Source organism: Protopterus annectens, chromosome 15.part0 (genome assembly GCF_019279795.1).
Source record: "Protopterus annectens isolate FY-2018-M chromosome 15.part0, PAN1.0, whole genome shotgun sequence".
NCBI lineage: Eukaryota > Metazoa > Chordata > Ceratodontiformes > Protopteridae > Protopterus > Protopterus annectens.
Window position 1 is genome coordinate 545,742,414 of NC_056749.1, and position 21,653 is coordinate 545,764,066.

Consider the following 21,653-nt stretch of genomic DNA (forward strand, 5'->3'; position numbering starts at 1 on the left):
TGGTTATCCCACTCCACAAAGGGGAGCCACAACAGACCCTGGGAACTACAGCCCCATTAGCCTGCTCTGCAAGGCCATGGAACGTACCATCACGGAACTCATAAACAAAGACATTGGTAATCTCCAAACTATGGACCCCACCCAGTTCGGGTTTGTAAAAGCCAGATCATGTCTCCTAAACCTGATAGACTTCTTTGAAGCAGTCACCAAAGCCATAGATGAGGGCAAGGTGGTTCACACAACCTATCTAGATCTCACCAAGGCTTTTGACAACATCCTGCACTCTGGAATTATAGATAAACTCAATAAAGTAGGTATAAATCCCTATGTCACAAGATGGGTTGCCAACTGGCTCATGGACAGAACCCACACTGTGAAAGTAGCAGACTCCATATCCGACCAGACCAGTGACAAGTTGAGTACCACAAGGTTCAGTCCTGGGTCCTCTCCTGTTTGGTATCTACTTCTGTGAAGTACAGGCTAACATAGAAGGTCTTTGGCTAATGAAGTTTGCAGATGACTGCAAACTAGGAGCCATAATCGAAACTCTTAACGATGCGGACATCCTACAAAAGGGCCTCACTGAGACAGATGCCTGGTGTCAAAGCCATGGTCTGAAGCTCAATGCCAAAAAGTGCATTGTCATTCCCTTTGATAAAAACTCTGTACCGATGAACTACCACATAAATTGTAGTCTAACACAGAAAGTGTGATAAGAGACCTTGGGACACAGGTGGACAGTAGTCTCTCCTTTGATAATCACATTGCCACAGTGGTCAGGAAATCCTTCTACGTGGCACACCTCATCACAAAAGGTTTCTCATCTAGAAAAAAAGAGGTCATTGTTTCCCTCTACTTATCACTCTTTAGACCCATTATAGAGTACAATGCCCCTTTTGGTATGTACCTCACAAGACATCTACAACAACTGGAAAGGCCGCAGAAATACCTCACAAAGAGGATTACTGGCCTCAAACAGATGCCCTACGCAGACCGTCTCAAAAAACTCCAGCTTTACTCCGTCACATATCGCCTTCTCAGACATGATCTCTGCCTAACATGCAAAGCTATGTCAAACCCAGAGCTGTTGGACATGCTCCACTTAAAGAAATCCCAATCCCTCTGAGCTACATGCTCTAGGGACCTAAACCTTGTCACCACAATAAACAGAACATGCCGGAGGGATAGATTCCTGTCCCAGAGACTTCCCATACTCTGGAATAAACTACATATCTATATCAAACAAAGCTCCTCATTAGCACTCTTCAAGAAAAATCCTGATGATTGGATGGGAAATAAGAAATTTACCCCAGGGATCACCTCTGTGGCTCTGCTCGACAGTGGCACAGGAAAATAATTTTCTTGGGTGGCAAAAGTCAGGGTACCTTTTTGGCTGGGCTTGTATAGGTCCCAGGGCCGATAGCCTAGTACCTACCTATGAACCTATAAGAAAAATCTTGATGATTGGATGGGAAATAGGAAATTCACCCTGGGGATCACCTCTGTGGCTCTGCTCGACAGTGGCATAGAAAAATAATGTTCTTGGGTGATGAAAGCCAGGGTACCTTTTTAGCTAGGCTTATATAGGCCCCAGGACCAATAGCCTAGTACCTACCTATGAACCTATAAATGATGAGATAATTAGAGGATATATATATATATATATATATATATATATATATATATATATATATATATATATATATATATATGTGTGTGTATATATATAAAATGAAGAGATTTGCTAGCCTGTCAGTCCACTTCTGAGGAAGTAGGAGACGAAAACATATTTCTGTTTCAAGTGCATTTATGTGGTGTCATTCTTAATAAACCTTTACTGCTTGGACCTATTGGTGGTTTTGTTTTGGTAGCCAGGGTGCCGTGGATGTTGATTTAAGGCTGAGACAAGGTACTCTGCCACAGAACAAGAATATTTAATTAAGTAGTCACAAACTTCTTCATAGCAGTATTTGTTGGGACATATCTTCACTTTGGTAACTGATAATGTATTCTTACAGAAGCGGTACAAACAACAATATGAAAATAAGTTGCATAGGGGTCTATATTAAATCAGCGAACATTTAAAAAAGTGAACGCTGATTTATCAACCCCATGTAAGCGAAAGCTTACAATCCCGAACACTTTGAACAGCGATTTTTTTCCCCCAGGAAAAAAAATCGCTGTTCCACAAAAAAAAAAAAAATAAATAAATAAATACAAATTAAAACTTCAAAACATTACATAAAGTGGGGGGCTTCACCCCCCCCACCCTCCCCTACTCAAATATACCAACTCTGAGATCGCACTACAGTGAGGAAAACAGCAAAGTAACGGAGGTGGCCAAGCGATTTCTTTACCAGGGAAAGAAATCGCTTATATGCCGTTTCACTATTTTGCTGTTTCTTGCTTTCAAGTTCGATCAAGACGCATTTGAAGGATTGCGTCTTCACTTATATAATAGGAACTCATTGCATAGATGACCTTAGTTATTACAATTCAGCTACATTTCACAATAAAGTATAGATGTGGTAACAGCAAAATAAATGTGAATTGGTTATTGCAGTCCCACAGCCCATTCCATTCAGAACAGAATGGGGTGCTATATGTTGGTAGAGGAGAGGGATCGGTGCATAGTGCCTGTTTTGTTGTCAGAAATGATGTTTATTGCATTACAAATGCCAAATATATACCATATGGTATGATAAGAATCCTGTAGCAGCATGTGTACCTAGCTAAAATCCTTCTAGGAGGAGAAATGCTGATAATAGAAGGGTTGAAACACAGAATAGAGTAGATATTTGCCCCTCACAGTGATTCTGAGACTGAGAGTAAACAGCCTTGGAAAGCTCTGAGCAGATGAAGCTGTGGAAATAATAGAAAAATCACTGAAAATATCAGGAATCTTTCTGGATGTGCTGAGGGACCGAAAGGCAGTCTGGCCTGAAATGCAATACCATATCTGTGAACTGCAACAGTCATTGTTTTCCACTGAGAAACTTCAAAACTGGAGTGAAAAACAGAGATGAATGGTAAATAGACCAGAATTATATTAAGCAAATGTATGCTTATTTTATATTTAAGTCAAAAGTGAACATTCATTTTACATTTCTTGGTAAATAAACTACATATAAACTGAATATAATGTTTTACCTGCACCTAATGTAATGCTTGCTTAAATGCTTAAATGATCTTTTTGCCAGTGGAATGCTCAGACAGGTGCTTTCTAGGTAAACATATGATCATTTCCTGTGTGTTCCTGCATGTCATCACTTGATAATTCTCATGCAATTTATGAACAAGAGTTTTTCTTCAGACTCACATTTGCATGGTCACTCCTGTTTGCCCTAGCTTGTATTGTGGTTTTCTGCTTTCTGAGAATAATATTGTGTTTAACTCCATATTTTTGGGATACAGAAGGAATCCCGCTGTGGGCACTAAGAGCTATACCCAAACGGGACTGTTTCCACAATAGAGGAAAATGTGATTCAGAGGCATTTTAGCCACAATGAGAAATGACTTAATTGTTGGCTAATTTACATGACTGTGAATTGAGTGGTGTTACTGTTGTTCATTATTCACACATTGCACCAAACCTATTTCATGACACCCCTCACGTTTACTCCAAGTATAGACTGATTTAACTTCATTTCAACTCAAGCCAAAATAAAATTAAGTGGAAAAATACTCACCAAAAACAAGTATCAGTAATTCCCCAATATGCTAAAATCCTTCTAGGAGGAGATATTCACCCAAACCTGGCCACACCTATCACAATGGATAATTGTGTTCTGCACACTACTCGAGTCCCACAATGGTCAATCCCCAACCCTGATAATCTAACTTTTGCTGCTATAAATGTTAGAAACATAATAAATAAAATTGCTAAACTGCATGTCTGGATAACCCAACATAAGTCTGATATTCTTGCTTTAACTGAAACATAGCATTAAGCCCAGCATAAATGACAACAAAATTATACCTGCTGGATATAATATCATCCATAATGAGCATATAAAGAGGAAAGGTGGTGGTATTGCTTTAATATTTCACAACAACATGTTTTCCTTTACAAAAAAAACAATATGAAAATTCAGTTCAGCAAAGCTTCTTATTACTTTCCTGAAAATAACCAATTATAAACAAATATGTATTACTGTTCTTTACATTCCTGCTGGTGGCAATCCACCTGTGACATCCCCACTCTGGGCCAGTAATCAAGAAATCTGAATCCTCACCACTGATGTGAGAGGGAGGTTCACTTGGCACAAAAATGGATATACCCAGTATTTACAGATGCAGCTCTCTGCATCAAATACAGTTTCTTTTAAGAACACACACAGGATATACTTGGTCTGGGTTCTGGATTTCTCTGTCTCCCTCCAGGTCACCAGTAAGACTCCTCACTGGCACAGCTATAGAGTTGAGTCCTCAGTTGAGTGTCCAAACCAAGTTCTTCAGCATCCTCTCTGTGAAATCAGTGCTTCATGTCCCTGCTCCAAAGAGCTGACACACACACTCTTTGAGATTTGATTTACACACACACACACACACACACACACACACACACACACACACACACACACCTGGGAAAGGCTGGCACAGAGTTACTAACTATGCTCCCTTCTGCCCAGATTATAAGGTAGTCACCAGACACTCCAAAGCCATCTACTCTAAGGCTCTTGCAAGGTTACCCAATTAAGCTGAGTAAAAGTAATATTAATACAAATGGTGGTTTGACCAACAGCAAGGCTTTCAGGAGCTGCCAGAGCTGTTATCAAATATATGTAAGTAGTCTCAGAGATTAAAATACTCTCTAAAAGACCACAATGAAAAGTTTAAATATATTTAATAATAAATAAAAGAACATGAAAATACTAAATATCTATTTATAGTAGACAGTGTTTCAATCACAGGAAATATTAAAATAACACAGATTCAGAGAGATACATAAAAACAGTACCTAACTAGTCTATATTTTCTTGACTATTCTAAGCAATTACTATTCTCTGGTCACTTACTAGAGCAAGGCAAGATGACATAGGTGAGCGGTCTGCAATGAGACTTCAGTCTCATCTAGTATTAAAGTATCATTTTTACTGGTGGATTACAGAACAACATCACATACATCTGGTCATCTGACTTCTGGTTCCCATGCTACCCCCCCCCCTTTGGCTAGAAGCTGTCAGGATTTAGCACATATGTGTCAATAATACACAGCCTTACTAAGATCTGCTGCAGCTCCTGGAAGTCATAAAACAATTTTAAACATCCACCTTCCCAGAGTAGCAATTAGTTCACCCCAAAGACAATGCAGAAAGCTTCCTAGTACAGATGTTTTGTCTCTGGCTGCATTGAGAACTGTAACATATAATCTTTATATCCTAAGCCAGGTAATTTAATTTCAAACTATTTTCAAATTTAGGTGGATTGAGACTAACCTCTTCTCTTCAAGTATCCTCTATTAAAACATATACATTTAAACAGTTACAGTAATGCATGTTTATTTCTTTTTCTGTCAGCAGGCGGCACATTCTTGGTACATTTTTAACACAAGTAGTTTTACAAATACATTTTCCACACATGCATTTGTGCAAATTTGTTTGATATACAAATGAGGTATAATTTTTATAAAACTTTTTACAAAATTCCAGTTAGCTGTGCTGGTATATGTTACGTACCTACTACTACTTCTGGCATAGCTGGCAATACCTCATATCGTCACAGCATCTATAGTGGAAAATATCCTGCATTGGATATCCATAATAATTCCACAAGAAAAAAATACTGCTAGGTGATGTGAATGTTAATTGTTTGGACATAAACTCTAACTCCCCTCAGTCTCACATGAACTTACATGGTTTCAAACAACTAATAGTCATGCACATTATAGCAAGACATCAAATTCCTTATTAGACTGGATCCTAGTATTAGACCATAGCAAATATATCACCACAGGTGCAATGTTTCACTGTCTCCGTGATCATCTCCCAGTTTATACAACACCATTTGGGGGTCCAAATGGAGAGATGAAAAGTCATCAAGCAAAGGAGAGTAGTAGTGTTGAAATTGAATTCATCCTTAAGTCTTGGTTAGTACCTTCATGAGGTGGACCCTGTTTTTTTTTTACAAAATCTCACCAAGGTGACACTGATATATAGACTGTATTTATATAGCATATATCATGCACAGAAGTAGGTCAAAAGCTAAAAAAAGATAGCTGGATGCACAAGACCCAGGATAAAAAAAGTGCTCAATCCTGGTAGGCGCACTGGTGCCAGGACAGGAAAAAATGACAGTGTAGAATCTTCAAAATACGGAAACATTCCTACAATGGGGCAAGGCCAGGTCCAGGGGGAAGATGGCCCCCCTGTTGTAGAAGGAAGTAGCAACCCACAAAAATCACAAAAACTGATAGGCCAAATAAGAACCATAAAGACGACAGAGTGGACTATTGAGGGTAAGAAAGAAATTATGTATTGCTACTATTATGCAAAAAGTCCCAAATTTTCAGACATAGGATATACAAAAAGATTGAGATAAATTAGAAGAAATAAAAATACTTCCACAGGAAAAGCTGTCAGAAGCCTCAAAAAGATGTGTTCATTAATACAACAGATTTTTGAAAAACAGTATATAGATCAAGAAACTTTGATCTGTTTGGAAAAAGAAGCATCTGAGGAAGTGTGAAAATATAAACAAAACCTAGATATTTTTGAAAAGTATAAAAAAGAAATATGGACATGGGAAAGAAAGAGAGATTTAATATGGTGCAATATTTATGCAAAGGAGAAAGTCAAATTAATCAATATAAAGAAGTTGGCCTCAAAGATATTTGAAGAGAAATACAGGCAAAGGCATCCAGATATGGAAAATTTCACAATAAGAAAAATAATATCACAAAGATGGAACATAGAAAAGAAGATTAGTAGAGTAGAAGTTAAGAAAATAGAAGCTGAAATTATGGACTGCCTGCAAAGTGAAGGACTTAATGTAGAAGGTCGAACACAGATTACAGCACGATGGAGTGAGTCCTCAAAGTAAAAAGAAGCAGGAAGATCGGGAGACATCTGAAGAAGAAATATGGACATGGGAAAGGAAAAGAGATTTAATATGGTGTAATATTTATGCAAAAGAGAAAGCAAAACTAACCAATACAAAAAGAGCAGCATCACAGATATTTGAAGAAAAATACAGGCAAAGGAATCTGGATATGGAAAACTTTACAATACAAAAATAAGAAGACAGAGGAAAAGCAGAAACGGAGATTAGTAATGGAGAAGTCAAAGAAATAGAAAGCAAAGTTATGGAGCACCTGCAAAGTGAAGGATCTGTGTAGAAATCTAATGTAGAAAGCACCACAACAGGAAAGAGAACTGGATATCCAAATTAAGGGGATACTAGTGGAACAGGTACAAGCATGCAAATTCTGAAGGTAATGCTAGAAGTCTAAACCTCAAAATGCACTCCCTCGAGGCACTCCTAAAAATGGAGAACATCGATATCTGTGCAGTAACTGAGACCTGGTTCAAGGCTCCAGAGAGCGCCCCTGCAATACCAGGCTAAAACTCTTAACACACTTTTCGGCCACCAAACCAGAACCGAAACAGTAAAGGTAGAGGAGTGTCCATATTCACTAAGGATATTCACACCACCAGGCTAGTTGCCCAACACAATGCGTCTGAAATTCTCCAGGTGCAACTAACACTAGGTAAGACTGCAATCCAAATTGTAGTTTGCAACAGATCCCCCACCATGCCCCAACATTCACACTACACCTTTCTAAACATACTGGGAAATATTAAGATACAACCAAACACCCTAATACTGGGTGATTTCAACTACCCTGGCATTAACTGGGAAAACTACTCATGTACCAACACCTTTGCCAAAAGGTTCTTGGAATTCATAAATTCCAACACCCTGATCAACTAATTCATAGTCCCACCAGGGGCTCCAATATCCTAGACCTGGTCATTACCAACATGGGAAATCGATGCTCCACACCTATGGTCAACCCCTCATTGGTCAGGTCTGACCAGAAGCTAATCACTTTTAACATCCACATCCCACCCCCACCCCTCAGTAAGGAAACCACCATAAAAAACTTCTCCAAAGCCACTCAAGTAAGAAGTGACAAACTTCATGACACCCATGCAGATGGGAACTGAAAGTTCAACTGCTGAATCCTACACTAAGGCACTGTATGAGCACATCCACTCATGCATGAATCATGCCATCCCAAACAGAACTAAGATGCTCTCCTCCAAACAAAGGAAGCCAGTCTGGTGGTCCCCTGCCATAAACAAACTTTACAACAAAAGGAAGAAACTGTTGCAGAAAAGAAGAAAATCCCAGGATGCAAAAAACTCCCTTACCAGCCTCAGTAAGAAGCTGAGATCCCTCATAAAATCCTCCAAAGCTAGTTATGAAAATAAAGTTTTCAAAGACACCCACAAGCCATTCTATAACTATGTCAAGAATTTAAATGGCAAAGCTCAGATCTGCTCTGAGCTACAACAGAATGGCATTAAATATACTGATCCCAAGGATATTGCCAATATCCTGGCAGATCAATTCATTGCCAACTTCATGGCCCATCTCAGTACTGGAAGATTGCCAAATTCCAGTAATAGCCCCACAGGTTAAAAAAAAACGCACTCCAAAGCTTAAGAATACAGCATCCATGAGACCAGATGACATCCCGGGCTGTGTACTACATGAACTACAAAATGAACTGGCACTGCACCTAAGTGTCATGTTTAATCATAGCCTCACCTCAGGCTTTGTGCCCAATGAGTGACGCACAGCTACAGTTATCCCACTGCACAAGGGGGGATCCACCGCCCCATCAGTCTGACGAGCTTGATCTGCAAGGCCATGGAACGTATTATCATGGAACTTATAAACAAAGACATTGGCAACCTTCAAACACTGGACCCCACCCAATTTGGGTTTGTGAAGGGCCGATCATGTCTCCTGAACCTGATTGACTTCTTCAAATCAGTCTCCAGAGCCGTGGATGAGGGTAAGCCTATCTGAACCATGCCAAGGCCTTTGATACCATCCCCCACTCTGGAATCATAGATAGACTTACTAAGCTGGGCGTTAATCCCTACATCACTCGATGGGAGGGACTTGGGCACCCAGGTTGATAGCAACCTGACTTTTGACCACCACGTTGCCTCCATTGTACAGAATGCTTTCTACATGGCCCACCTCATAAATAAAGGTATTTCATCCAGAAACAAGGAGGTCATAACATCTCTGTACTCCTCCCTTATTAGACCCATTATCAGGTACAATGCCCCCTTGCTGACAGAACCCACACTGTAAAAGTAGCCGACTCCAAATCCAGCTCCAGACAAGTGGAGTACCTCAGGGTTCAGTCCTGGGACCGCTCTTGTTTGCCATCTACTTCTCTGAAGTACAAGCTAACACTAAGGGACTCTGGCTAACAAAGTTCTCAGATGACTGCAAACTGGGAGCCATTATTGAATTCCCAAATGATGTGGATACTCAACAAAAGGGCCTTACAGAAACATGCTTGGTGCCAGAGGCATGGGCTTAAGCTCAATGTATAGTTATCCCCTTTGGGAAAAAATATGTACCCGTGAATTACCACATAGGTAATAGTACACTAAACACTGAAAGTGTGATAAGAGACTTAGGGACACAGGTGGACAGTGATCTCAACTTCGAGAACCACATCACCACAATAGTCAGGAAATCCTTCTATGTGGCACACCTCATCACTAAGGGCTTTTCATGCAGAAAAAAGGAGGTCATTGTCCCACTGTACTCTTTCCTCATTAGACCCATTTTAGAATACAATGCCTCATTTGGTATGTACCTCTCAAGACATCTGCAACAACTAGAAAGGCTGCAGAAATACCTCACTAAAAGAATCGCAGGCCTAAAGCAGATGCCCTATGCTGACAGCCTTAAAAAAACTCCAGCTATACTCTTTCGCATATAGTCTATTCAGAGGCGATCTTTGCTTAACATACAAGGCCATGTCAAACCCAGAGCTGATGGACATGCTACACTTAAAGAAATCCCAGTCCCTCAGAGCCACACGCTCCAGGGATCTAAGCCTTGTCATCACAATAAACAAAACTTGCTGGAGGGATAGGTTCCTGACTCAGAGACTCTCCAGACTCTGGAATAGACTGCCCATACATGTCAAGCAGAGTGCCTCTTTGGCCCTCTTCAAAAGAAACCATGATGACTGGATGGAAAAAAGGAAATTTGCCCCAGAGATCACGTCAGTCACCCTGCTAGACAGGGGTCCAGGGAGGTAAATAGTGTGGGAAGAAATAGCCAGAGAATTGTTACAGCTAGGCTTATATAGGCCCTAGGGCCGATAGCCTAGTAACAACCTATGAACCTATGACTTGGTCAGGTGCCTTATCAAGATATTTTGGAGCCTTCTACAGGAAACCAGTATAAACGTTCACTTGAAGCTAGACAGCAAAGGGAGGAACAGGAAACTGTGGGAGCTTTGATGCAGTCAATGTTGAGTGATAGGCCATTGCGTTCCCATATGACAGAGCAATGGATGACACAGGATGAAATTGAAGAGAAGGTGCCACTGGAGGATGCCATAGAACTTTCTATAGAATACCTGTAGGAAATGGAAATCAAGGGATGTGCCCTCAGTTTGGAAGAAAATGAGCTAAGAGAAGAGTTGCTTGATTTAATAGATATAGATAGATATATTAAGATCAACGAAAGAAATAGACTGCAAAAGGTCAATAAAACCTCAAATGTCAAAAGTCTGATAAAACAAATGAACACAGTAATTAGGACTACCCATAGAGATCCATGCAATATAACAGAAGTAAGTAGAATTTATTATTGTGCAGCTAAACTAATAACTGATAAAGTTCTGCCACAAGAACACAGGTAGTGAGGGGAAAGGAAGGGGAGAAATTGAATACCATCATGGAAGTATCAAATAGAGAAAAATACAAAGCAATTAAGACAAGAAGTGTCACTGTTAGAAGACTATAGAAGAGGGAATAGATCAACAAAAATACTAAGAAAGATAGATGTGATAAAAGCAATGCGCAGTATTAGAACAGACCAGGATTTATCATGCACTATAGCAAATAAACTAAAAATTTCAGCACAGGTGGAAAAACGTAGAAGATATGTAGATAAATATAAAGAAAAAGTACAAAATAAGGAATTTATTGATGACCCAAAAGAGTTTTATAGAAAATTAGGAGAAAAGGTAAACGGAATTGAAAGACCGCCAAAGAAAGAAGAAATAGATGCATTTTGGAGAAGTATCTATGGAGATCCTGTGAAATACAACAAAGATGCTAAATGGATAAAAGAAGTAAAAGAAAGAATAACTCATCAACCCGTATGTTACCAGATGGGTAGATAACTGTGGCTCACTGATAGAACCCACTCAGTCAAAGTAGGGGAAGCCAACTCTAAAGACCCGTAACGAGTGGTGTACACCAAGGATTGGTCTTGGGGTGTCTACTGTTTGGGATATAATTTTCTGAGGTACAAGCCAAAATCAGAGGTCTGTGGCTGACCAAGTTTGAAGATGACTGCAAGCTGGGCGCTGTCTTAAATTCCCCTAGTGATATGGACATCCTCCAAGATGGCCTTACCAAAACTAAAGACTGGTGCCAGAAGCATGGCCTCAAACTGAAGGTTCATAGGTTAGTACTAAGCTAACTGCCCTTGAGAGCCATTTTAAGCCTAGCCAATTATCCCTTGTGTGACTCAAACCCTGCACCTTGTGTTTGTAAGGCAAACACCTTAACCACTAGGTCACCCTGAGCACCCTAAAAGTTCCCTTTTGTTGGGAAATGTTCATAGGTTCATAGATCAGTACTAAGCTAACTGCCCTTGCGAGCCATTTTTTAATTGCCTAGCCAATTATCCCTTGTGAGATTCAAACCCTGCACCTTGTGTTTGTAAGGCAAACACCTTAACCATTAGGTCACCCTCCCAACCCCCAAGAAATGCATCATTATCCGCTTTGGGGGGAATGTCATCCCCACTGATTATCACATTAATAACAATGTACTAAGCATGTAATCAGTCGTGAGGGACTTGGGCACCCAGGTTGATAGCAACCTGACTGTTGACCACCATGTTGCCTCCATTGTACAGAATGCTTTCTACATGGTCCACCTCATAAATAAAGGTATTTCATCCAGAAACAAGGTCATAACATCTCTGTACTCCTCCCTTATCAGACCCATTATCAGGTACAATGCCCCCTTCGGCATGTATCTTGCCAAGCACATGTAGCAGTTGGAGAGACCACAGAGGTTCCTGACCAGGAACATCCAGGGTCTCAAACACGTATCCTATACAGATAGGCTGAAAGCCCTGTCTCTCTACTCAGTCTCATACAGACTGCTCAGAGGTGACCTGTGTCTGGCATACAAGGCCATTTCAGACCCAGCCTTGATGGAGTTGCTGCATATCTGTAAGACAAACTCCATTCAGAAAACCCACACGCAAGGACTTAACCTGGTATGTGACATTAATAGAACTTGTTGGTGGGATAGATTTGTGTTCCAAAGACTCCACCATCTGTGGAATAGATTCCCTCTCCATGTCAAGCAGAGTACCTCTCTAGGCGTCTTTAAGAGGAACCTGGACGACTGGATGGGAAACAGAAAATATACCCCTGGCATCCCACCTGTGTCACTGCTGGACAGGGGAAACAGGTGCTGACTTTGATGGAACATGGGTACACTTCTTGGCTAGGATTATAAGGGCCTCTGGGACAATAGCCTAGTATCATCCTATGACCTTATGAACCTATAATAAAAAGTTTAAAGGTACAGGATATGAAATGGGTTTAGTAACAGCCAGAGAGATTGAAACAAATTTAAGAAAAGCCTCTAATTGGAAAACCCCAGGCCTAGATGCAGTACCTAACTTTTGGTTAAAAGTATTAACATCTTGCATGAAGATTTAGCCACAAGTAAGAACTATTTATATGTGGACCCGAAACAGACACCAACCTGGCTAACAACAGGTAAAACAATTCTCTTACTTAAGCGTGAACCTGCAAGCTACCCCAAAAATTATAGACCAATAACTTGCCTTCCGACAACTTATAAACTATACATGGGAATTGGTGCTGACAGAGTTTATAGTCATTTAGAAGAAAACTCAATTATGGCAGTAGAACAAAAGGACAATAAAAGAAAGCCATATAGAAAAAAGGATCATTTGTTAAAGTCATAGTGAAGAACTGTAAAAAGGGGAAGAATCTAAGTATGGCATGGATTGACTACAAAAAAAGCATTTGATAGTATCCCACATAACATTCATGGATGAAAGATTGCTTAAAAACTTATAAGATACAGTCTATAGTAGCAGACCACTTTGCAATTAAGCCATGATAAAGGAAAAATTATTATCACAGGGATAAAAATTCAAAGTGGGTATTCCAGGGTGACACTCTGTCACCATTGCTATTCTGTCTTGCCCTTAACCCATTAAGATGTCTACTTAACAGCTTTGGCCACGGCAATAATTTGGCTCCTAGAAAACAACAAAATGTAAAGACTTCTCATCTTCTCTTTGTCGATGATTTAAAATTGTATAGATCATCAGATTAGGAACTGAAAGCACAGCTGCAGGTTGTCAAAACTTTTTCAGATGATATTAGAATGTCATTTGGTCTTGATAGATGAGCAAAAGCAACCTTTAAAGTAGGAAAGCTGCAGCATCAGGAAAACATCAGTTTAGGGCAAGAATGTGATATAAAAGAACTTGATCAAGAGGGAGTGTATAAATACTTGGGAATTGATGAAGGATCAGCAATAAAACATGAACAAATATGAATAAAACTTAGTGAGGAATACTTTAGAAGACTTAAACTAATCCTGAAAATAGCATTGACATTTAGGAACAAAATCCAAGCTATAAACCAATTTGCTCTTCCTGTCCTAACTTACAGTTTTGGTGCGATTGATTGGCCCCAAAATGCGTTGGATAGATTACATATTAAGACAAGAAGGATGCTTCATGCTCATCAAATGATCTATAAAAAGCAGTGCATACCACGATTATATATTCCCCATTCCGAAGGAAAGATGGGCCTCCTTGAACTTGATTGCATGTATAGATCTGCAGTCGTGGGACTCCACACATTTTGAAACATGAGGAGAATAAATCTGAGATGACTTCTCTGTTTAACTTAGCAGAAGCATATCGGCATCAAGCAGGAATGGAAATCAAACCAGAAGTAGATAAAAATTAGGCAGCAACTTTCTTGTCTTTCGGCTTTTCCAGGTAAGGGGTCGCCACAGCGGAACTCCAGTCCACTAATGATTGGCAGTAGATTTTTACGAAACGCCGAGGTGCCAGCTCGACGCCCAACCTTCAACAAAGGCACACCCATTTATGCATCCATGTCTTTCAAACGCTACCCAACCGCACTCCCAAGCCAAGCCAAGAATCGAACGGGAGAACCTCTTGCTGTGAGGTAACAACGCTACCGCCATACCACCACGGCAGCAACTGAATGTGCCAAAAAAACAAAACAAAAAAAAGAATATACAGTGAAGGACCAGATGAAAAAGCAAGAAACGTGGAAAACAAATATAGTTGCAAGTATAGAAAACTTCTGGAAGAACCCCATGTTGATCAGGAATGAATGCAGGAATGGTTAAGGAGAGGTGAATTTAAACCAAGAGATTAAAGGTTAATATTGGCGGGCCAAGATAGTGGGCTACGTCCACACTGGTTTACAAAGTTCATTGAACATGTGGGAGATAGACAAATGTAGGTTTTGTAAAACCGAATTGGAAACAGTCTCACACCTCCGTTGCTGGTTGTCACACACTAATGGCAGAAGAACTGTATACTGAAAGGCATAATCATGTGGCAAGACTGTTGCACTGGGGATTGTGCAAACATTATGGTACTGAAGTGGCTGAAAAACTCTGGAAGCAAAAGCCATAAAACATCATAAGAAATGATGAAGTCTACATAACATGGAATCTTCCATTACCAACAGTTCAAAAGATAGATGTTAGAAAATTGGATATAGTGGCCCAAGAAAAGAAGGCAAAAATAGCATTGATAATTGAAATCGCCACACCCAGTGACTACAGTGTCCTGTATATAGTGAGACACAAAGTTATAAAATATCAGGATTTGCAAGCAGAAACAAGAGCAACGTGGAGGAAAGATACCCAGGTAGTTCAAATAGTAGTAGGAGCAATGGGTCTTATTAAAAGAGTCTACAATCGTATTTAGACATGTTACTAATGCAAGTAACTCTGTACAAATTGCAGAAGGAGTCATTACTGGGCACACTGCATGTGCTGCGAAGAGCACTTTCGGCTGACATCAAAGAGTGAAACAATACTAACTTCATGAACTTTAATCGTACTTTGACTTAAGAATGGGGTCCATTCCTGTCATGGCATTAGAAACCCAAAAGATTTGGAGAAATTAAACCAGACATCTCACATATCCACTTAAACAACATGTTTATAAAACAACCGTCGACCTTTTCCAAGTCTAACTAAGAAATACTCATTACTACCCTATCGTCTATTAATTGGAACTTCCTAAAAATCCTCCCCTTAGATGATGCAATAAATTAATTCATTACAACTTTCCTGAGTATCTCAAATAGCCTTGCACCTCATAGTAAGAAGAGAGTAAAAACAAGTAATGCAATGTGTCTATCCAAAACAGTAAAATGCTAATGCAGGATAGAGAAAAAGCATGGAAAGAAAGGCAAAAATATAAAACACCTCGATATCTTGAAAACTTAATTTGCATATCTGACAACATGATACACCTCCAAGTAATTACTGGGAAGCTTTAATAGCCACTGAAACATTGCATTGTAACTCGCAACTCATGCTCAACCCCCCTCCCTCACCAAAAAATCAGACAGACAACTACTTTTTTCCCAAATACCTCCATAATAAAAAATAAAATGTAAAGTTCTCTCTCTTGATAATGCAATCATTGAAGTCACTTCTCATAGCTAATTATTAGGGATAGTAGTGAATGATGATCTTAAATTTGACTTGTATATAAAAAAATTACATGAAATCATCAAAAATAGGGATGCTTTACAAAGCCAAAGACTTTCCCACCAACACAGCTAAAACTACACTTAACACTACTTATCTCCTCTTCACATTTCTTTATGGGACTCCCATCCTCACTAACCTCTAGGCATTACAAAAATCAAAACTTGAATAGTGGTATAACAAAACTGCTAAATTTACAGCAAATACCCCCTTCAGAATTCAGCACTGTATAGCACTAAAAAGCCTATATTGATTAGAAATACCCCACTGACTAACATATACACAGCTTCTTATCACCTATAAAATTATCCAGCATCTATCTGCTTGTCCAACACTGAATACCATTCAACACTGTTATGTTCCCAGTTTGTCATTATGGTCCAATGACCAAAAACTGTTTTCTGTCCATAAACCTATCAAATCTGCTAGGCATTCATATACTCATACCATGTTGCTAAGGCCTGGAACTCCTTACTAGTCCTTACCTTTATCAGTCAGGTCAATACCCTCCCTCCCATCCTTTAAAACCATTCTGAAAGACTTCCTAGCTAAAATCTGGCAATGTTTTGTTCAATATTAGGATAAACTGTATCCCTAAATGTCAGCAAGTAGCTATTCATACCTTACATCTCCTTCCTCTCCCCTCTTCACTCACTTCCTTATCAATTTCTCTGCCCAAGTTTTTCTCAAAATGTAATATAATCCTACTTTTGTCTCACTTCATATTGCAATTACTGTTGTGTTATGCTAACTTGACTTTAATTTCTCTCTAAACTGCCTACAATTTCTCTAAATATTAAATCATTGTCATATCACTTGCATCTGTTCTTAACCAGTGTTTTCCTATTATGTATAATTTGGTATAATTATTTAAACTGTAGATGTTTTTTGTATTATTTTTGAAGATGTCTTTGCTTAAGAATTTGGAACAAATCTAAAAATAATGAAGGAACATTTCTTAATATTGCTGTAATTCACTTAAAATATTGATAGAGTAAAAGGCATTAAAATACTTTTTCTGAACAATAAGAAGTATGAAACTCTAATGTCTAACATTATTGACCAACTTTAATCTTTGGTGGTTTACCAGAATGTCAAAAATTTTATTATGGATGGGGCAAAAATAAAAGGCAAATTCAGGGGCATTCTGCAAAATCCAGGCCTGACTATATTTGGGAGGTATAGTCCTAAGTATTGGCCAAAATGCCATTAAACTACACATTTTTAAAACAAACCAATATATGAAGCAAAACTGGAGACTGTTTAAAGGTATGGCTTACTGTAAGGCAATTTGGGCTGCAGCATTATGATGACTGCGCTGAGACTGTGGCATGCGGAATTGTCTGAGTCCCTCCTATCTGAACGGGGGTTTTTGATGACAGGTACAGTTGGTCAAGCAGTTGTAGTAATTGGAGTTCTCTGACAAATTTGGGACATCTGAGAAGTAATACAGAATTTCACAGAATGTCCTTGTTTTTACTTTATATTTTTGGTCTGTGCCTTGTAAAATTTATGACTGATTTCACTTAATGACGGTTGAGTTTTAGACTTCATATCTTTCTTAAATACATGCAAATGCAAAATCTATTATTCTAGCAACGTTCTAGTTTTATAAGAGGAATATTTAAAACCTGTCCCTGGTTGTGGACCTTTGTTCATCCATTATTTTTGGCTTCATCATTATTTTGTGTATTAAGAGTTTGAGATGTAAGAGATTTTTTTCTGAGAAGTTCCCCAATCTATGTGGAAACAAAGTAATACCTCATGTTCCTTCAGAGCAAGTTCCCCAAGCTACACATTTTCATACCTCAATTGTGTTATGGAACATTTCATTTTCTGGAATGTACTGCGCTTTGGGCCTTTAATTCAGTAAGGTACTTCAGTGTTTCTGATTTTTATTTATCTTTATTTTATTTAACATTTGTTTACCGGGAAAGTCTGACTGGCACAGTGCCCATTTTCAGCAGAAGCCTGGGAGAAATGCTTCAGAAGTATGTCTTTGGAATGTGGAAGGAAACTGGAGAACTGAGAGGAAACCCATGTGAAAGCAGGGAGGACATGCAGACTCTGCACAGAAGGAACCCCAAACGAGAATCTAACTGGAGAACCTCTTGCTGTGAGGTGAAAACGCTAACTACTGTACCACTGCACCTCCCTTTTCCCTTGCATCATCTTTTTTTATTCCTTTACAAGGATGCCTAGTTTTTGTATCGATATTTTCATTGCCACTGTGCATGAAATGCTTTGCTAAAATATAGGCAGGCTCAGCTTGAAGGGCCTACAAATATCTGCAGTGCATCAGAAGGTATTAAGCTTAAAAGATAATAAAGGTCTGGGGGTGTTAAAGAATTAGAAAATATAAACTGGCACTGTGCAATTGATGCACACCCACACGCATATCTATCGATCTGTGTGTGCATGTATACACACACACTCTTATATGTATGTGTATATATTTTTTATTTTATTTTATTGGCATTTGATTACGGGGAAAGTCCGAATGGGTAGTAGCCGATTTTCAGTGGCGGTGCAGGGAGAAAAGCACCAAAGTTTTGCAAAACATTTAAGAACAATAATTTTACAATCTTTAAAAATAATACAACAAAACATTTACAGTTTAACTATACCAAATTAGGCATAATATGAGAACATTGGTTAATAATTGTTACAAGTTATATGATGATTTAATATTTAGAGAAAGTTTTGCCATTTTATAGAGAAATTAAAGGTAAGTCAGTATTATACAAACAGGAATTGCAATTTGAAGTGAGAGAAAAGCAGGCTTGCAGTATATTTATAGACAGTGCCAGGGGGGAGATTGATAGAAATAAGGAAGTGCATGAAGAAGGGAGACCAAGGAGCAGTAAGGTATGAATAGGTACTTGCTCACATTTAGGGACATAGTTTATCCTGGTGTAAGTCTTTTCAGAATGGTTTTGAAGAATGGGAGAGAGAATATTGACCTGATGCATACTGATGAGTTCCAGGCCTTAGCAACATGGTATGAGTATAGATAATGTCCAGCTGATTTGATAGGTTTGTGGACAGGCAGGAGTTTTTGGTCATTGGATTGAAATGACCAACTGGGAACATAAGCTGCTTAGAATGTTATTTGGTGTTAGACAAGCAGATGGATGCTGAATAATTTTATAGGTGGTAAGAAGCTGTGTATAGGTTAGTTGATGGGGTAGTTCTAACCAATTTAGGCTTTTAGTGCAACACAGAGGAGGTATTTGCTGCAAATTTAGCAACATTGTTATAGCATTGCTCAAGTTTAGTTTTTTTGTGATGCCTGGAGGTTAGAAAGGATGGGAGTGCCATAGAAAATGTGAGGAGGTGATAAGTAGTGGCAAGTGTAGTTTTAGTTGCGTTGGGGAGAAAGTTTTTGGCAAGCATCCCTAGTTTTTGATGTTTTTTTCTTATGCAAATTTATATATGAAGGTCAAATTTAAGATTATCATCCACTATCATGCCTAATAATTGGCTAAAAGAAGTGACTTCAGTGGTTGTGTTATCAAACTGGAGGACTTTAAATTTTATTTTATTTTTTTATGAGAGAGATTTTTGGGGGAAAAGTAATAGTTTAATTTTTTTAGGGTTTAGCATGAGTTGTGAGTTACAAAGCCAAGTTTCAGTAGCTGTTAAATCTTCCTTAGTAATTTTTTTGAAAGTGTGCCATGTTGTCAGATAAGCAAATGAGTGTGGCATCATCTCTGTACTGTGTTAGGGAGGCTTGTTGTGAGGATGTGTGAAGGGTGTTGGTGAGAATGTTAAGAGGAGGGAACCCAGGACAGAATGTTGTGGTACACAGGTGGTGACTGGGAGGTATGGAGAGATGGTGGAGTGCCATTTTAATGAGTAATACCTATTGGATAGGTAGCTTTAGAACCATAGAAGGGTGGGATGAGAAAGACCTAATGAGGACATTTTAAGGAGACGTTTGTTGTACAAACTGTGTCGAAGGCTTTAGACAAGTCTAGAAATAAGCAGAAGACTAGTTTGCTGTTATTTGTAGCTTTATTAACATATCTGTATTGGGCAGAAGTGCAGTGCTAGTACTATGTGAAGGGCGGAACCAGTGTTGTGTGGGAGATAGGAGTTCTTCCTGCAGGAGATAGTTTAGTAGTTGTTTTTGAATACATTTTCAGGTATTCTGGAGGGGGGGGTTAAGATTGCTATAGGTCTAAAGTTAGTAATGTCTATTAAATTTCCTCCTTTCTGCAGAGGCATAATGTGTGACTTTTTCCAGAGAAAGGGAATGTGGGATTCCTGGTCTGACCAATTTATATGGATTGAGACAGAAAAGATAATGCTATCGGCTGCTATTTTATGGCACTCACTTGGAAGTTCATCAGATGAAGCAGAGCATGGTCTGAGTATATTTTATATATATATAGATATATATATATATATATATATATATATATATATATATATATATATATAAAATAGTTCTCTCTCTCTCTCTCTCTATATATATATATATATATATATATATATATATATCGGTGTATGATTGATATGTATCGGTGTATGATTGATATATATATATATATATATATATATATATATATATATATGTATATATATATATATACAGAGAGAGGAAGAGATATCTATGTATATATCTACATCTACATATTTATACAAGCACAACATTGGTAAACAACAAAAATTGTGACATACAAAATAACAAAACCTTGTCAACTTCTCTCCAGCTGTCAGTAAAGCCAAATATAAAACTCAGATCAAGCATTGTTTGAATAGTGATGCTGCTAGGGGAAAGGGTTTTTAGTAATGTAATGTGAAGGGTTAGGGTTAACACACTTAAGAAAGGTGAACGGGGGGGGGTTCACACTGCTTCTGGAAATGTTATTGTATAGTCTGTTATTAGCATGCCTTGAAATCCATTGCTAGATTTCACTGTTTCTCCCATAATGTTCAAAGAGCATTAGGATCAATTGACTCTTAAACTGAGCAGCCAAGTGCTCTGGATTGTGTGGAATGCTCCGCATTTGTGGTTGGTTAAGCTGACTGTTCCACAAAGAGCACCCGTTGCTCCGCTTTGTGACTTTTGATTGGCTTGTGCAGTTGTAGCCAATCGACATCACAATATACAAACCAGTTTCTTGCAAAGAATTTTCTGTTAGGACAAAAGGTGAGTGCCCGTTTGTGATGTGTGTTGAGCACTTCAGGGTGGAATTACAAGTGCTGCAAGTTTTGAAATGGTCGTCATCTGTACTTATACAAAAAAGGTAAGACAGAGGACAAGTCAGGTAATTAGTGGCAGAACATTTATCAACAATGCAGAGAAGAATGCATACATCTGCAAAAAGATGAATGTACTAAAGAGTCTGAAAATAAGTAATCTGACAAAATTATAGATAGTAAAAAAAAGAAACCAGAATAGAAAAAGAATGGAAAGAAAGTGAAAAGGGAAAAGTAACTCTAGAAATGGTCAAGTAACTTAAAAGGCAGAAGGAAGAAAGAGGAATTAAAACTCTGTAGCAGAAACAGATAGTCATATAAATTGGTTCATTCTTAATTATGTGCAGGAGGCAATAAAAATAAGTTTCAGAGCAGGATATGTAAGTAGTGCAAGTTTAG